The sequence below is a fragment of the Chelonoidis abingdonii genome, chromosome 1 (genome assembly GCF_003597395.2).
Source record: "Chelonoidis abingdonii isolate Lonesome George chromosome 1, CheloAbing_2.0, whole genome shotgun sequence".
NCBI lineage: Eukaryota > Metazoa > Chordata > Testudines > Testudinidae > Chelonoidis > Chelonoidis abingdonii.
In genome coordinates, this window is record NC_133769.1 from 315569687 (window position 1) to 315584677 (window position 14991).

At 40.8% G+C, this 14991-nt stretch overlaps 1 long non-coding RNA gene across 1 annotated transcript in view; it reads left to right on the top strand.

Annotated features, from left to right (window-relative positions):
* Positions 1-14781, top strand: part of LOC142046110 (uncharacterized) — a 28437-nt gene extending 13656 nt beyond the window's left edge. The window contains exon 3 of the long non-coding RNA XR_012655032.1: positions 14572-14781. This is a non-coding gene — a long non-coding RNA (uncharacterized LOC142046110). The remainder of the gene's footprint in view (positions 1-14571) is intronic.
* The last annotated feature ends 210 nt before the right edge of the window (positions 14782-14991 follow it).

The window sequence follows — 14991 nt, forward strand, 5'->3', positions numbered from 1 at the left end:
TTAGAAGCAAAATTTTCCTTCTGCATAGTAAAGTTTCAAAGCTGTATTGTCAATGTTCAGTTGTAAACTTTTGAAAGAACAATGATATTTTGTTACAAACATTTCAGAGTTACAAACCTCTATTCTCGAAATGTTTGTAACTCTGAGGTTCTATTGTACTACCAATTTCACTCTTTTCAGAGTTTACAGAATAATTCTCCAAAGTGTACATTAAGAGATGGAGTCAATATTATAACATTTCTCATTGATTTTTACCAATATCTTCATCAACAACTCAGATATTGGCATAGAAAGTACGCTTATTAAGTTTGCAGATGATACCAAACTGGGAGGGATTGCAACTGCTTTGGAGGATAGGGTCATAATTCAAAATGATCTGGACAAATTGGAGAAATGGTCTGAGGTAAACAGGATGAAGTTTAACAAAGACAAATGCAAAGTGCTCCACTTAGGAAGGAAAAATCAGTTTCACACATACAAAGTGGGAAGAGACTGTCTAGGAAGGAGTACGGCAGAAAGGGATCTAGGGGTTATAGTGGACCACAAGCTAAATATGAGTCAACAGTGTGATGCTGTTGCAAAAAAAGCAAACGTGATTCTGGGATGCATTAACAGGTGTGTTGTGAGCAAGACACGAGAAGTCATTCTTCCGCTCTACTCTGCACTGGTTAGGCCTCAACTGGAGTATTGTGTCCAGTTCTGGGCACCGCATTTCAAGAAAGATGTGGAGAAATTGGAGAGGGTCCAGAGAAGAGCAACAAGAATGATTAAAGGTCTCGAGAACATGACCTATGAAGGAAGGCTGAAAGAATTGGGTTTATTTAGTTTGGAAAAGAGAAGACTGAGAGGGGACATGATAGCAGTTTTCAGGTATCTAAAAGGGTGTCATCAGGAGGAGGGAGAAAACTTGTTCACCTTAGCCTCTAATGATAGAACAAGAAGCAATGGGCTTAAACTGCAGCAAGGGAGATTTAGGTTGGACATTAGGAAAAAGTTGCTAACTGTCAGGGTAGTTAAACACTGGAATAAATTGCCTAGGGAGGTTGTGGAATCTCCATCTCTGGAGATATTTAAGAGTAGGTTAGATAAATGTCTATCCGGGATGGTCTAGACTCTAGAGGGCAGAGGATTGGACTTGATGACCTCTTGAGGTCCCTTCCAGTCCGAGAATCTATGAATCAGATGGAGAGACTTCATCATTTCCTTATTTTGGAGGATACTCAGCATGTAGAGCAAATCAAGGGAGAAGTTTAAACATTTTCAGGGTCATCTACTATAAATTCAGGTATGAAAATATTCTTGCCTAGTAAAAATCTGAAATACAGAATACTAACAATTTTTTTTATTTAAAGAACCAAAACAATAACACATTTAACAGAGGTTTTGTGATTTTATTTTTGAACCCCAAACTATCTGGCAATGAGGAAAGTATTGTAAAAACTCAAAATATATAGTGCAGCCATTATAAATTATAAGGGAGTATAAAAAGAGGAAACACTTGGTTCCCAACAGTCTGCTACGCCCTGAACACATGTATGGAATTCATCTTGCACTTTTAAAAACATTGTTACAATAATCTTATACATAAGAAATAAATAGTAACATTTCAGTTTATCTTGCCCATTCCATTTGTCATGTTCTACAAATAGAACTGCATTACAGTATGAAGAACACCTGCCACACAGTGTTAAACTTTTTACAACATAAAGGCAATGTTCATGTTTCAGCTTCTCTTTGGTATATTGTTTTACAATATATTTAACTAATTCATGCAAAACACATATTACAAAGTTTTATTTGATAACTACATAATAAATAACGAGTAACTAGCAACATAGGATATATGCTGGAGTGTGGGACAGAACCAAAAGACCCATTCAATTGTTGCGTGGGGGTTTTGATCAGCATTTTCACTAGGGACTCCTCAAATTAGCAAACAGCTAATCAAGTTAATGCAGGGTCCTTCCTATACCTCTAAGTCAGGTAACTGCCATGCTGTGTACCACACCCAGGAGATGAATCACACAGGGAGTGAGGGCATGTCTACACTGGCAGTGCACAGTAAGCTGGGATGTAAATATACAGCACACTAGCCTGCCACACAATAACACCCCCATGCAATAAAAGTTCCACGGTGTGCTGCAGAACTCCTGCTACACACAGCTCCCATCTCTGTGTTCAGGTGGTGGTGTCACCCTTGGTGTTCCAAAGGATAGTTCTGGCTGGTGCCACCAGAATTGATCTGAGACACTGGGTGGACCCTGTGGTGCTCGGCCAGTGCATGAGGCTGCCCACCCTGTGTCTCCAATGTTGTGTGCTCTGGGAAGTGAGGGCAGCTTTGGCTCCTGATTCTGACTTTCCTTGAATGGGTCCTGCATGAGTGTGCTTTGTGTCCACCCCCTCATCTCTGGCCCTCCAGAACTCATTATCGGGCCCCTGCTCTACGAGCCCCCCCCAGCTGCCTCCAACATGCCACCTAGGTCTGCCTCCAAGCTGTGCCCAGAGAATATCTGTAAGCATTCATTCTTCATACCATTCACTTCCTCACCCTTGTGTCCCATCCAACACCAAGTGGAGGAAGCTATTGCCACCAGTGGAGGGTGAGGAATCCTGGTGGGCCTGTCTGTACTCCACTGTAATTCCATGGCCTACCAGAAATGTTAATTGGCAGTTCCTACATGGAGCTATAAGCACAGGCATGTACTGGCATGGTTCACAAATTCTTCTGATACCCTCCTGAGGTTCTGGCTGCTCCTTTCCCCCACGTCTCCTGCTTTATGTACACTTCATCTATGGCCCCACAAAGTCATGGGACCTCCTTGTCAACATCCTCTGGACACTGGCCAAGATGGCCATCTATCACTCCAAGAGGAGGAAGCTGGATGGGGTGGGGGGTGCTCTGCAATTGTGGGGCCTTTTTATTGTCCCTTGTCTGCTCACATCTCCAGGTGGAGTTTCTCTGGGCAGTGTCCACTGTTTCCTTGGATGCCTTTGAAAAGTGGTGGGTGCTTTCTGGGATTCTCTGCTCTGTTTCCATAGATTTTCAATCTTTAACTTCACTCCTGTTTCTCTTTTCTCCTTTGTTGTCCCCAGCAATCAACTGTAACCTGGACTTAGTGGTTCCTTCCCCTATAATTGGGGTGTGGGAAGGCAAAGAGCTTTAGTTATGGCCAAACCTAGCTCTATCGGTTCTAGTACTACAAATATTACACACCTCTCAACTTCTGCAATAAGTGGGCACAGGCACAATTAACTCTGGCATTACCCAATTTTTGAGTGCTTGACTAACTTTAATTATGTTCTTTTAACATAGGAAATTACACATGGAACACTAGGTTTTTTAAAAAAATAGAAATTCCATCAGGTGATATCATATGGACCCCCAGGCAGGGCATCAGCAGAGTTGGAAACTTTAGCTTCAATGCAAAGATCCTCCGCCACTTGAGCTAATGGAGTAACTGACAGCAATAGTAATTTGTCATCATCTATGTGGACCTGCACAAGGAGTGGATGGGCTACTTTGCAAGTGGGTTACACAGATATTTGCTTACAGCAGAGAACTGATGAGATTCCAAGAGTCTTGGGTTCCATTTCAGGCTCTGGAGGGGAGTGTTCTCTAGTAGGCACAGACTCTTCTGCCATCCCCACAGTCTGCCTCCTTCTGCCCATCTCCTCCAATCTGTCCCTGTCCTGGATCTTCTTTACTACATGCTGTCCCAGTTCAAACTCCACAGACTCATTGTTCTTTAATCAGCAAATCCTGGTCTGGAGTGGGCAAACTTTTTGGCCCAAGGGCCACATCTGGGTGGGGGCATTGCATGCAGGACCATGAATGTAGGGCTGGGGCAGATGGTTGGAGTGTGGGAGGGGTGCAGTATGCAGGAATGGGCTCAGGACAAGGAGTTGGGGTGCAGGAGAGGTGCGGGGTGTACAACGGGGTTCAGGGCAGAGCTGCAGGAGCAGGTTGGTGTGTGGTGGGGGTTGGGGTGCAGGAGGGGTTCAGGGTACAGGCTCTGGGCCAGTGCTGCTTACCTGGAGTGGCTCCAGGGTGGCAGCGGCACACACCAGGGCCAGGGCAAGCTCCCTGCCTGCCCTGGCCCCGCACTGCTCCTGGAAGCAGCCAGCACCACGTCCCTGCAGCCCCTGTGGGAGGGGAAGGCAGTGGGCTCCATGCTCCAGCAGGCTCCGTATCCAGCCCATGGACCATAGTTTGCCCGCCCCATCCTAGTCTCACCTTTTCAAAATCCCTCCTCCCCTCCTCTGCCCTCCCCATTCCTCCCCCAAGCTCCTTGCCCACCCAATCCCAGCTGCTATGTCTCAGTCCCTCCACTATTTCTCTCCCTTGTCTCAGTCTGTTACCCACACCCCCATGTTCCCATCTACTCTTCCTGTAGGGTTGGGCTCTTGTCCCTTCTGCATCTGAATCAGGCAGCTTGTTCCTCCAACTTGCCTCGGCCCAGCAAGGGGGTTGTCTCTGAAAGCACAGGAGTGACAGGCTCCCTACACTCATTTCAGCTGCCCGAGAGCTAAACTTTCACAGAAAGCCCTGCTCACCTATGGGCCAGAGCATGCCCAGTGGACACAAAATCTTTGGGGAAGTTAGCAGCTAAAATTTAAGAAGTTTACTTAAGCATGTGCAAAGTACAGTTTTTCACAGACTTATAACTTGGCCAAATGTGTGTGGATTTTTCACAAAGACACATCCGACACAAAGACCATCACACACTCAAATTTGGAATCCTTGCTCCAAAGCACAGGGCACTAGAGATTTTTTCAAGGAAAAGATTGCCAGCATTTTTTTTTTAAACATAGGCCAAACAATGTATTTTTCCCTAGTGTTCTCTGAAACAGCTGGGAGGGAAAAATAAAATCCACATGTGGCAGAGACCCTGAGTGGAAAATTGCAACCCAAATGGTTAAAGTTTGCCAAAGTTATAAGCAACTGATTATAAAGGGAAGTGTCAGTGACATTTCTATTACAGAGCCTATGATTATGCAGAGGATGAAGACTAGGGTAAAAAACACTGCAAACTGGCAGGTGTTTTTCATAGTTTCTTGGTTCAGCAGAAAGAGAATGGTATGTGCACAGTTTGTTTCCATCCAACTGGATATTGGTATCCTTAGATTCCCATCCAGACTCTGCTCACTAGTACAATCTCTTTAAATTCTCCAGTTTCGATGTCAAAGCTATACAAATGCACTTAGAGAAGCTGCCACATGCAATACCTGTAACCAGCTTTGTGGGTTCACATCAGCTCTCATAATGGTCCTCCAACAGAGGCCAGAAATATTAAGACACTGGGCCTACAAGATCAACCATCTTGACAGCCTGGGCTGCAGTATATTCGCGATATCAGTGACTTTTGCAGAAAGGAGAGTTTCAAGAAAACAAGCCTCCTACTAGAGAATGACCTTCTTAGGCAGGGATTCATATAGAAGTTAAAAGTTGATTCTGACTGTTGGAATGCATGTGTAAAGTCTCCTATGGTAAATGTCACAGCACACTGCTGATAGAAGAAACCCCAGTAGGAAAACTGTCTAGTTCTAAATCAGGTACCTAACATACACCAGATAGTGAGCCTCACTTTGGCAAAATGTCCTCAGATGGGACACAAGACAGACACCTCGACACTCAAAGGTTTGGTTAGAGTGAATTTTTTTGAGTTAGTTTCAAATGGGGTTACACCAATTAACTAACCGTTTCTTTTATTCCTGTAAACTTGATATACTAACTACTTACACTGAAGTGTTTAATAGGCAACCCACACTGAGCATTTCCTGATAGTGAAAGATAATTCCCCAAGACTGTCCAGTGTTACTTAAACTGAAAATTTCAGCCACAGGTGAACAGCACTGTAGTAAGGTCCACCAGTGCAAGCCCATACTATAGACAAGCAAAGTTGTGATTTGTACCAGTACAGCAGACCCTACACTTTGAAATTGTACGCGGTGAAAAAAAGTTGTAGGTGGGCAAAGCTGTTAAGCTATATTACAGGTTTGCATCTGTTCAGCCACACTGGTGGCTGGCCACTGAGGCCTGAATTGGGGCAAGTCTCCAGTGGAGATAAGTTAAAACGTAAGCCAGTATGGTTTGAGGACAAGAATGATTTATAATGGTATAATGTAATAGGGCTAATACAATTAGATCTAGCAAGTGATACTGAGTCATGATAGTGAAGAAAAGATCATAAAGGAAACACTTTCAGATCTTGACTGTATCTAAAATTAGTGACACATTTACATAACCAATGAAGTCTACATTTGACTCACCACACAGTTAGAAGCTGTATGTAAGAAAAGGAAAGAAACCCATGTAATTTCCATCCTTACTGTGCCAGATTCAGTTGTCTCAATGCAATACTCCTCTGAAGAAGAAAGATTTTAGTAGATGATGAGAACCTTAGTTATCTTGCAATCAACAGTAGAGAATATACTTTTAAAACTATTTTCATATTTACAGCTACTATAAATGTGAGAAATAATATCAGAATAATTAACATTTCACTGCCACTTATGTTCAAAAGCATTTCTGAGATCATTCTAGCTGTAGCTGATGAACTTGCAGAACAATTGACAAAATATATTTTAAATTTGTAATGGTATAGAAGTGCTGTGAAAGTAAAACAAAACAATTCTAATCTCATTAGCTTTATTAAAATCATGAAGAAATTTAAACTAATGTAAGTTTGTATAATAATCATGTGGACAAAATGTTCATAAATGTTTATGAAGAAGGCTGTAGTCTGAGACAGTTCCTATAATAAATTAATGTTCAAGGAAATGTTCTAGATTTACTGCCAGATTCTATGTGGTTCTAAAAACCTGTACTGGACTGATCAAAATATAGAACAGAACAATAAGATTTTTTAACTTTTTATTTTTTTTAAACAACCTGAATTAATACACTCAGGAGGTAAGTCGGATGACATCAACATACTTCCTTAGGATCATTTGCAGAGAATGGCCAACTTTACTTCAGCAGCACAGTTAATACTGGAGATATTTACAGAGTTAACGCCAATATTTACGTGCTGCTAATGTACCGCTGACATCAGGATCAAGTTAATTGATGTGACATTTCTCTTCAGGAGGATGAAATCCTTGTATTTTTGAGGCAGCACAATATGGCCTGCACCTTTTCAATACCCACAAACCATTATGTGCTGCTACGTTAGCCCAAGGTGTCTACAAAACATCAAAGGAATGAAAGCATAAGTTGTAAGTCAAACCTCACATTTTCTTGTTTAACTTTAACATTAATTTTACAGTATTGACATCAGCTATTTTAATACATTACAAATCCTTCATTAACATCTACTTTTAGTAGTGGACCAATATTCCACATACAATTAAAGTCAGCTTTAGACCTTGTTCCTGTCAAGTTAGCACATAGTAACTTTCTAGTCCAAATTTCAGATCCTTATCAAACTAATTAAATGCTGTGAATAGTTCTCCTCTGATTAGAAGTTAAGTTTGATGTCTCTAATGTGCAAACTTCAGTTCATCTTGACATTAAAAGAAAATTTTAAAAATTCCCAAAACTATGTTTCTTCTCTCCCCTGAATGGAAATCTTTTTGATATTGCTATAATTTCAAGGTCACCTTTAACAATACCAGAAGTAAAAATCTAGGTTAAGTACAACTGTCAGTTTCAAGAGGTGAACAAGAAACTGTAGGTCATATCTCAAAAGGGATAGCAGATTAGCATTTACAAGAGATACTCTTGGGCACAGGGAGAGGTGGTAGTTTAAGTACCCCAATCCCTTTAGGAAAAACCCACAAGTTAATAGGAGTGCTGGCTCTCACTCAGGCCTACTCTACACCAGACAAGGTGTAGAAAAAACTCTCCTATTCTAGAGTCTCTAGACACTGCTTAGACTGGCAAAAGTATTTTCACTGGTATATTAATACCACTTTCCCAAATAAAATAAGCTATACTGGCAATAGCACTTGTTATGTCTATACTAGGGCTTTTGCTGTTATAGAAGTGTCAAATATCACACACCCCTAATTGATGTTACTATACTATTGAAAGTTTCTGATGTAGACCTGGCCTTTAGTAGTTTGAGATGGAATGGTCCATGACTTCAAATTGAGCGCTGGGAGGAAAAAGCAAGAACACAATGTCTCACATGGAACAGAATCACTGGCAAAGGAGACGTAGTGAAGAAAAATTTTTCCATTTTTTTTTTTTTGAACAGAAAATATTTGTGTGCATGTCATTTTCCGTTACCCACTTGCCTCCTAGAAGCATCAGGGCAGGTCTACAGTAGAAAGCTTTGCTGGCATAGCTATGTTAGTTAGGAGTGTGATTTTTCTTTTTTTTTTTTTTTAGCCAACGTGGCTCTGTTGGTGAAAGCTCTAGTATAGGCACACATTTATATAAAAGTGCTTATACTGATCAGGAAACTGGCACAAGATATAACTGTATCTTTACTAGGAAGGTTTTGCCAGTTCACCTGGTATAAACCAGCAAAGCACTCCTAATGGTAGATAGTGACAGGCCTTAGAATCGGTTTCCATTATTTTCTGGTGTTTAAGAATGGTGTCTTAAAACTTGTCACCCTGACAAAGACCAATGGTGCATCTACTCAGTTATCCTGTTACAGCAACTAATGCTGGATTATACAGGAGATCGGACTACATATATAGTCTCTCTCTGAAAATAAAACCAAAATGCACCTAACTGCAATACTGTGCCATGGCAGTAAATTTCTACCGGAAGACACTGGGCTAATCATACATTGAGGAAGGGAAGGGAGGGGAAATAGAAAGCCTTCACCCTAGGAGTTACAGTGTTGATGCAGATCAGGGAACAGACCACTCATAAAATAAATTTACTTAATCCTACCTGGGCAAAGGGGTTCTCCACTAAACCAAATAAATAAATTGGTAGCCAATGGGCATGAGTTTAAAAGAAACATGCAAAATAGCTAAATACTGCAAACATTTGATTCCTTTGAAAACACATTTCTTATTAATGATCATGTACTGGCCAAATTCAATTTAATTGCCTTGTTGTTAGACTTTTGAAGGTTTTTACTATGTTAGGTATTTACTCAACTCTGAAGTCACACTACACTCTTCATAACAAAGTCTTGGCAGAACCTTTCTATATGACGTTTTCTAAAAACAATTTTTAGGCTGAGAACTGGTAAGTTAAAAATCTTTTCAACATAAGGTGACATCATCAACTGTGAAGGGACAGGAAGCTTCCATTTTTCTACTTATGATGTTTCCTTGGAATTTTTTTTTGGGTGGGGAGAGTTGACGTAGAAGCGTGCATCACACTCTGCAAGAACCACCCAGAGGCTTAGGCCCCAGAATCTTCAAGTCTCCGAGATCTGCTGGAAGTCAGGGATATCCACACAAAGGCCCATAACTCCGCCAACCCCATCCTTTGGAAGTAGGACTAATAAAATCATGTTGCCAGAGATGCCCTTGAAGCCACTCATTTAAAGAGGTGGTTTGTTTTCCAATTTAGAGGGGCAAGCCAGTGGAAGTTAAACTGTTGGGGTATGTCCACTCTAGAAATGCTACAGCACTGCAGCTGTGCCACTGTAGTAAGTCCAACTCTCCCAGAAGCAACAGCTAGGTCAAGGGAAGAACTCTTCTCTGTGTGAGCTTGAAAGGTTGTCTCTCTCTCACCAACAGAAGTGGTCTAATAAAAGATATTACCTCATTCACTTTGTCAATTTAAAACCAGACACATAAAGATTAAATACAGTAAATTACTTTAACATCCCTTCCTAACTGTTCTACAATGTTCACATTGTGACTTTTCTTAATACTTGTAGTTAAATAAATAAAATCAATCAAGCTTGCTAGGGCCAAAATTCAACACACACTCTACCTCTTTTTCAGTTCACAGAAAGGAGTAAGAGGAATCTAGGCAGATGCACTTTATTCTGTTCCAAGGAAGAACCACAGATTGAACTTTTAGATTTTTTTTCCAGAGGAGATGAACCTGAAGGGTCCGATCCATATTAGTGTAAAACATCCTAAGGGCTACAATTTAAGTCTGGTATGAGATGGGAACAACATCCTGCTCTGGGTCAAATTCATTGTACAAAAATTCAAGAATGCATAGTAGAGAAGACTTGTTTGATACTTTCACCTACAGTAATTGATATGTTCCAAATCCTGTGGTTTCTCTTTAGAAGCTAGTAACATAGCTAGTACTTTGCTGGACATCCACAAGCCTTTTAGTATATTCTTATATGTGGACCAGACACTAAAGTGAGCAGGGTTGGGTGTAAGCCTCTAATTTACTTCACATCTGAAAACCATAGCTGCTTAAGTCAAACTGCAGATTCTGGAGGTTTGTCTGCCTCTCCCACCCACCAAATGTCAGGTAGCATACACCAGATCCAATGATATCAAGGAAACATCCAGAGTATTGGCTTTTTTGTCCAGACAAAGATTGCAAGCTTGGGCATAGTCCTTGGAAGTAGTTTATTATTCAAAGTATTATTTGCGGAGGTTCCTTCTACCAATGTGCAATGACTCTGTGTTCTGTCAATATGCCTTTGCACTCCCTATCCGTGATATGCAAAACCCTGAGTAAAGGCTTTTTGTCCCAAAGAAAAACTCATAACTTGTGTAACACCCTGCTTTGTAGGCCCCGTGGTACTAAATGCATACACCACAGCAGTGTCTGGAAGCTGGGAAGTAAGATAAGCAAGATTAAACAGACTGCCCTTCTAATTTGCTTTGTTCTTGGGCATTTCCACTGATTTGCAAGCACTCCATCTAGTCAGATTGGTATGTTGTCTATATCAAGTCAAAATCTTGCAGCAAGTAATCTTTCAGGGTATGCTACTTTTTCAATCACTATATTAGATACAAGCTTATACTGTATGGAAGCATAAGCCTCTTCAAGTTGTCATTCTGTAGTATACTGCTGCATAGGTCTGATATACAATTGGGTGAAAAGCCAAAAATTGGACCTTAGCACAGAACAATGAACCCCAGCAAACTTGGTCCTCACAGCTGGGTGTGTCTTCCAAGGATTCAAGTAGAGAAAATGCCATGAAGCGAGAACCAGAAAGCACAAAAGGACTGGTTGGCCTCTTGTTAACTCCCAGTCCCTGGAACAATGTTTTTACCCTATGTATTTCTCTTTGTGTGTCCTGAAAAAAGGTAGTCTTTATGCGCCAGCCATCCAGAACAGAGATAATGTGCTATCTTTTCTTCTATGACCTGATGTCACTACTGTCACAATTTTCATAAGTGTTCAGGAGGCCAAAAGGCTTGAAGGGAAAGGTCACCCATTACTTGTATCTAAAGGATCACTGATCCAATGCACAGACAAGGAAGCCTGGTAGTCAAAAGCAGAGGAACCCCTAATATTTGCTGGTCACTTTGACATAATATAACTGCATTATTATAGTACCCTTAATTTGACACTTGGACAGAAGTTTTAGATATTCCATGGGAGAAGACTCTTAATCCATTTTGGATTTCTGTAATCCATTCAATGTTGTCTGTGGAGATAGAGTTATGTCTGTATCTGAACTACTTCTGATTCCAGACCCTTTTATTTTGCAGTTGAATGTGTGTGGGAAAGATTACTTTCTAAAATGTATATATATGAGCATTTTGTTCACGAAACAGCCATAAGCTTGGTTCTCAGAACAGTTACCCATTACTCCTGTATTCTGAGGCAGACAGTATTGATTGCTATTGTAATTAGTGATCACTTTTGAAGCTAGAGTCATCTAGGCAAAAAGTCCACAATTTTCTTAGTAGATTTACCAGATTATAGGAACTTCATCACTCCTTTTACTCTGCAAAGAGCACAAGAATGCTAAATGTATCCTGCTGCTCTGCATTAGGCTCAATATTCAGTACTATAAGTGAAATCTCCAACAATTAATCTGAATATCAAAAAAATTAAGCAGAGGAAGTATGATCTAATAGCTACAGCACAGGACTAGATGTCAGGAGGATCCAAGTTCTACTCCCAGCTCTACCAAACATTGTCTCGTACAGAGGTTGGCAACCTATGGCATGTGTGCCAAAGGTGGCACGTGATCAGATTTTTGACGGTACATGGGGCGGGCTGAGCCGCTCACCCCGCCACCACTCTGGGGTACCCTCTGCTGGCCCCTTCCCAGCTGGGGTCCCGCCAATGGTCCCATTCAGCGCCTGCTGCCAGCCTGGGTGAAAAAACCCCAGGCTGGCAGCAGGCTGAGACCCCGGCTGGCAGGAGCCAGTGGCCAAAACCCCCAGAGTGTGGCGGGCTGAGCCACTCAGCCCACCGCTGCTCTGGGGTTCCCACTGCTGGCCTGGGGGAAAGAACCCCACTGCTGGAAAGGAGCCAGCAGCTGAAACCCCAGAGCAGGAGTGGACGGAGACGCTTAGCCCACTCCCAAAACCCCAGAGCTGAGCGGACTGACCCGATCAGCCCGCCGCCGCTCTGGGGTTCTGGCTGCTGGCCCTTGCCAGCCAGGGTCCCTGCCGCAGCCCCATTCAACTTGCTTCTGGTTGGAGTTCCAGTGCAGGCCCCCTGCCAGACAGGGTCCAGGCTTCCTGCCCTGCTCAGTCCTACAAGCCACCAGCTCCACTCACCTCAGTTGCCAATCTGGGGTTCCAGCTGGTTAGCAACTGATCACTCAGAAGCCTATGTGCAGCTTAAAGTATCCAAATACGTGTCACCAGTCATTGGAAAACTCAACAAGGAAAAGCAAGGGCAAGGATCACACTAACTAATAAGACCTGCATTTCAATTTAATTTTAAATAAAGCTTCTGAAATATTTTGAAAACCTTGTTTACTTTACATATAACAGTAGTTTGGTTATATATTATAGACTTATAGAGGGACCTTCTAAAAAACATTAAAGTGTATTACCGGCACGCGAAGTCTTAAATTAGAGTGTATACATGAAGACTCGGCACACCACTGCTGAAAGGTTGCCGACCCCTGGTCTAGTAAATATCCACAATCCTGAACATCAGAATGGTCATGAATCTTCTTCTTGACAATTAACAGCTGTTTTGTTTTGTTTTTTAAATAAAAGTATTTAACCGTACATGAGACTCATTCATTTAAGTAAATGGCAGTCTTCTCCTTCGGAGGCATTTTCCCTTGAGGATGCAGAGTCATTTTTGGAGTTATCATTAAATTCTGGATTATCTTTCTTACTCCAGAAGGGTAAGGGGAGGAAGGGGTCACTTTTTCACAAATGAAAGATGAGGCTAGCACTTATCTACCTCAAGGGAATTGTAGCGCTAAACCAAATATTTGCAATTTACTTTAACCATTCAAAAAGTCATTATTTAGTAAACAATGTTCAAAAACAAAATTCCAGAAATAAATGTATTCTGCCTTTTTAAGTTACCTAACAAGAAGTCGACTGTCAGTTAGTATAGGACTGAAATGATGAACTTAACTTAAAGGCCCTGGGACTAAGATTCAGATGTTAGATAAAATCATAGAACTTATCTTACAACAGTGTAACTCTTAAAAGCACTGTACAGCTCCAAAGCTTTCAAAACAGATTTCTAGTGCTTTCAAATGGAAATAGATTCTTTTGAGCCTATTCTGCATCCAACTGTTTAGAAAGCTGCTCCCTGTTTTAAACTTTAGATTCAGTATTTAAGACAATTCAAATTATCCTCTCTTCCTAGATTTAAATGAAGTGGTAAGAATTTTATATTATATGGGCCTTTCTTGTAATATGAATAATAAATTGTAAGGCACCTCAAATTCTTTCAGAATGAGATGACTGTTCTTCACTATCTTCCAAGAATTACTGGCATGGATATACCAGATCCTTACTGGTGAAAAAGTAACCCACACGTTAAGGAACATCCATAAATTAAGGAGCGTATGCTAACTGGCAGATTTCCCCTTCTAATTCTGAGTCAGAGGTGTCATATTTTTTGTCAGAGGCTGGGAAGACACTGCCAAGAGAATCTCTCCTTCTGTGTGCCACATGAAGCCACCTGTTCACAGACAGAACAATCCCTGTACCCTTCATCTGCAGAGTATAATTGCACACTTGTTTTCCTTGTTTTGTTCTGTGTTCTTCGATCTTAAATATTTCCTAAGATAATATACAACAAATAAAACCGTTAAAAAAAAAAAGCGTAAGAACTTTTGATCGAACTTTCTATGTCTGACTGCTTGATTCAGAGGTCGGAATCAAATTGGTTGCAAAAGGAAGGGGAGGAGTCAGTCTGAACCAGGTGGTATGAAAATACTTGTTCTTTCCAGGCAGGCAAGAAGCCTAGAATATCTGTAAAAGAAACAAAATGGATCTGATACTGCAAACACTTACCCACATGCTTAACTTTAAGCATATAAATAGTCTAACAGGGTTCAGTGGGAATACTCACATGCTTAAAGTTAAGATTGCATGTGTTTGCAAGATTGGGGCCTAACCTGTCAGTTGACACTGATGGAAAATAAATCAGACCAGTATGGACATTATATGATATGAGTGATAACACCTGGAAACAGAAAACCTAACCACTTTAGCAGGGGCTAAACGCCAAAGAAAAAAAATGTAACCGGGACAGTTTGCACATTAACAAGTCAAAATTTTTGTTTTCTTCTTTTGCAGGTTCATGAAGGTTCGATGTTGTGGATATTATTCTAAGTGACAATTCAATCTCAATTCTGAAAGCTCCAGCACTGTTGCAGAAGACAGACATAAATTTTACCATAACAACATATCAAATATATTCCACTCTATTTGGGTCATTGATTCGATTTTTAGAAGAATTACTACATTTACAGATGACCTTTAAATAAAATGGTACTTAAAAAGGAATATATTTTAGAGATATTTATTAAACTACATACAGAATGCATAAATGAAAGTATTTAAAAGAATTGTAAAGCATGTAAGGATATTCTATAATGAACATTATAACTACAAAAGAAACTACACCATCCTCTAAGCAAATTATGGAACAGCTGATTATGTAATAAAATAGTAAAACATACATACAAAAAAGTAAACTAGTGGTCTCTCTCAATT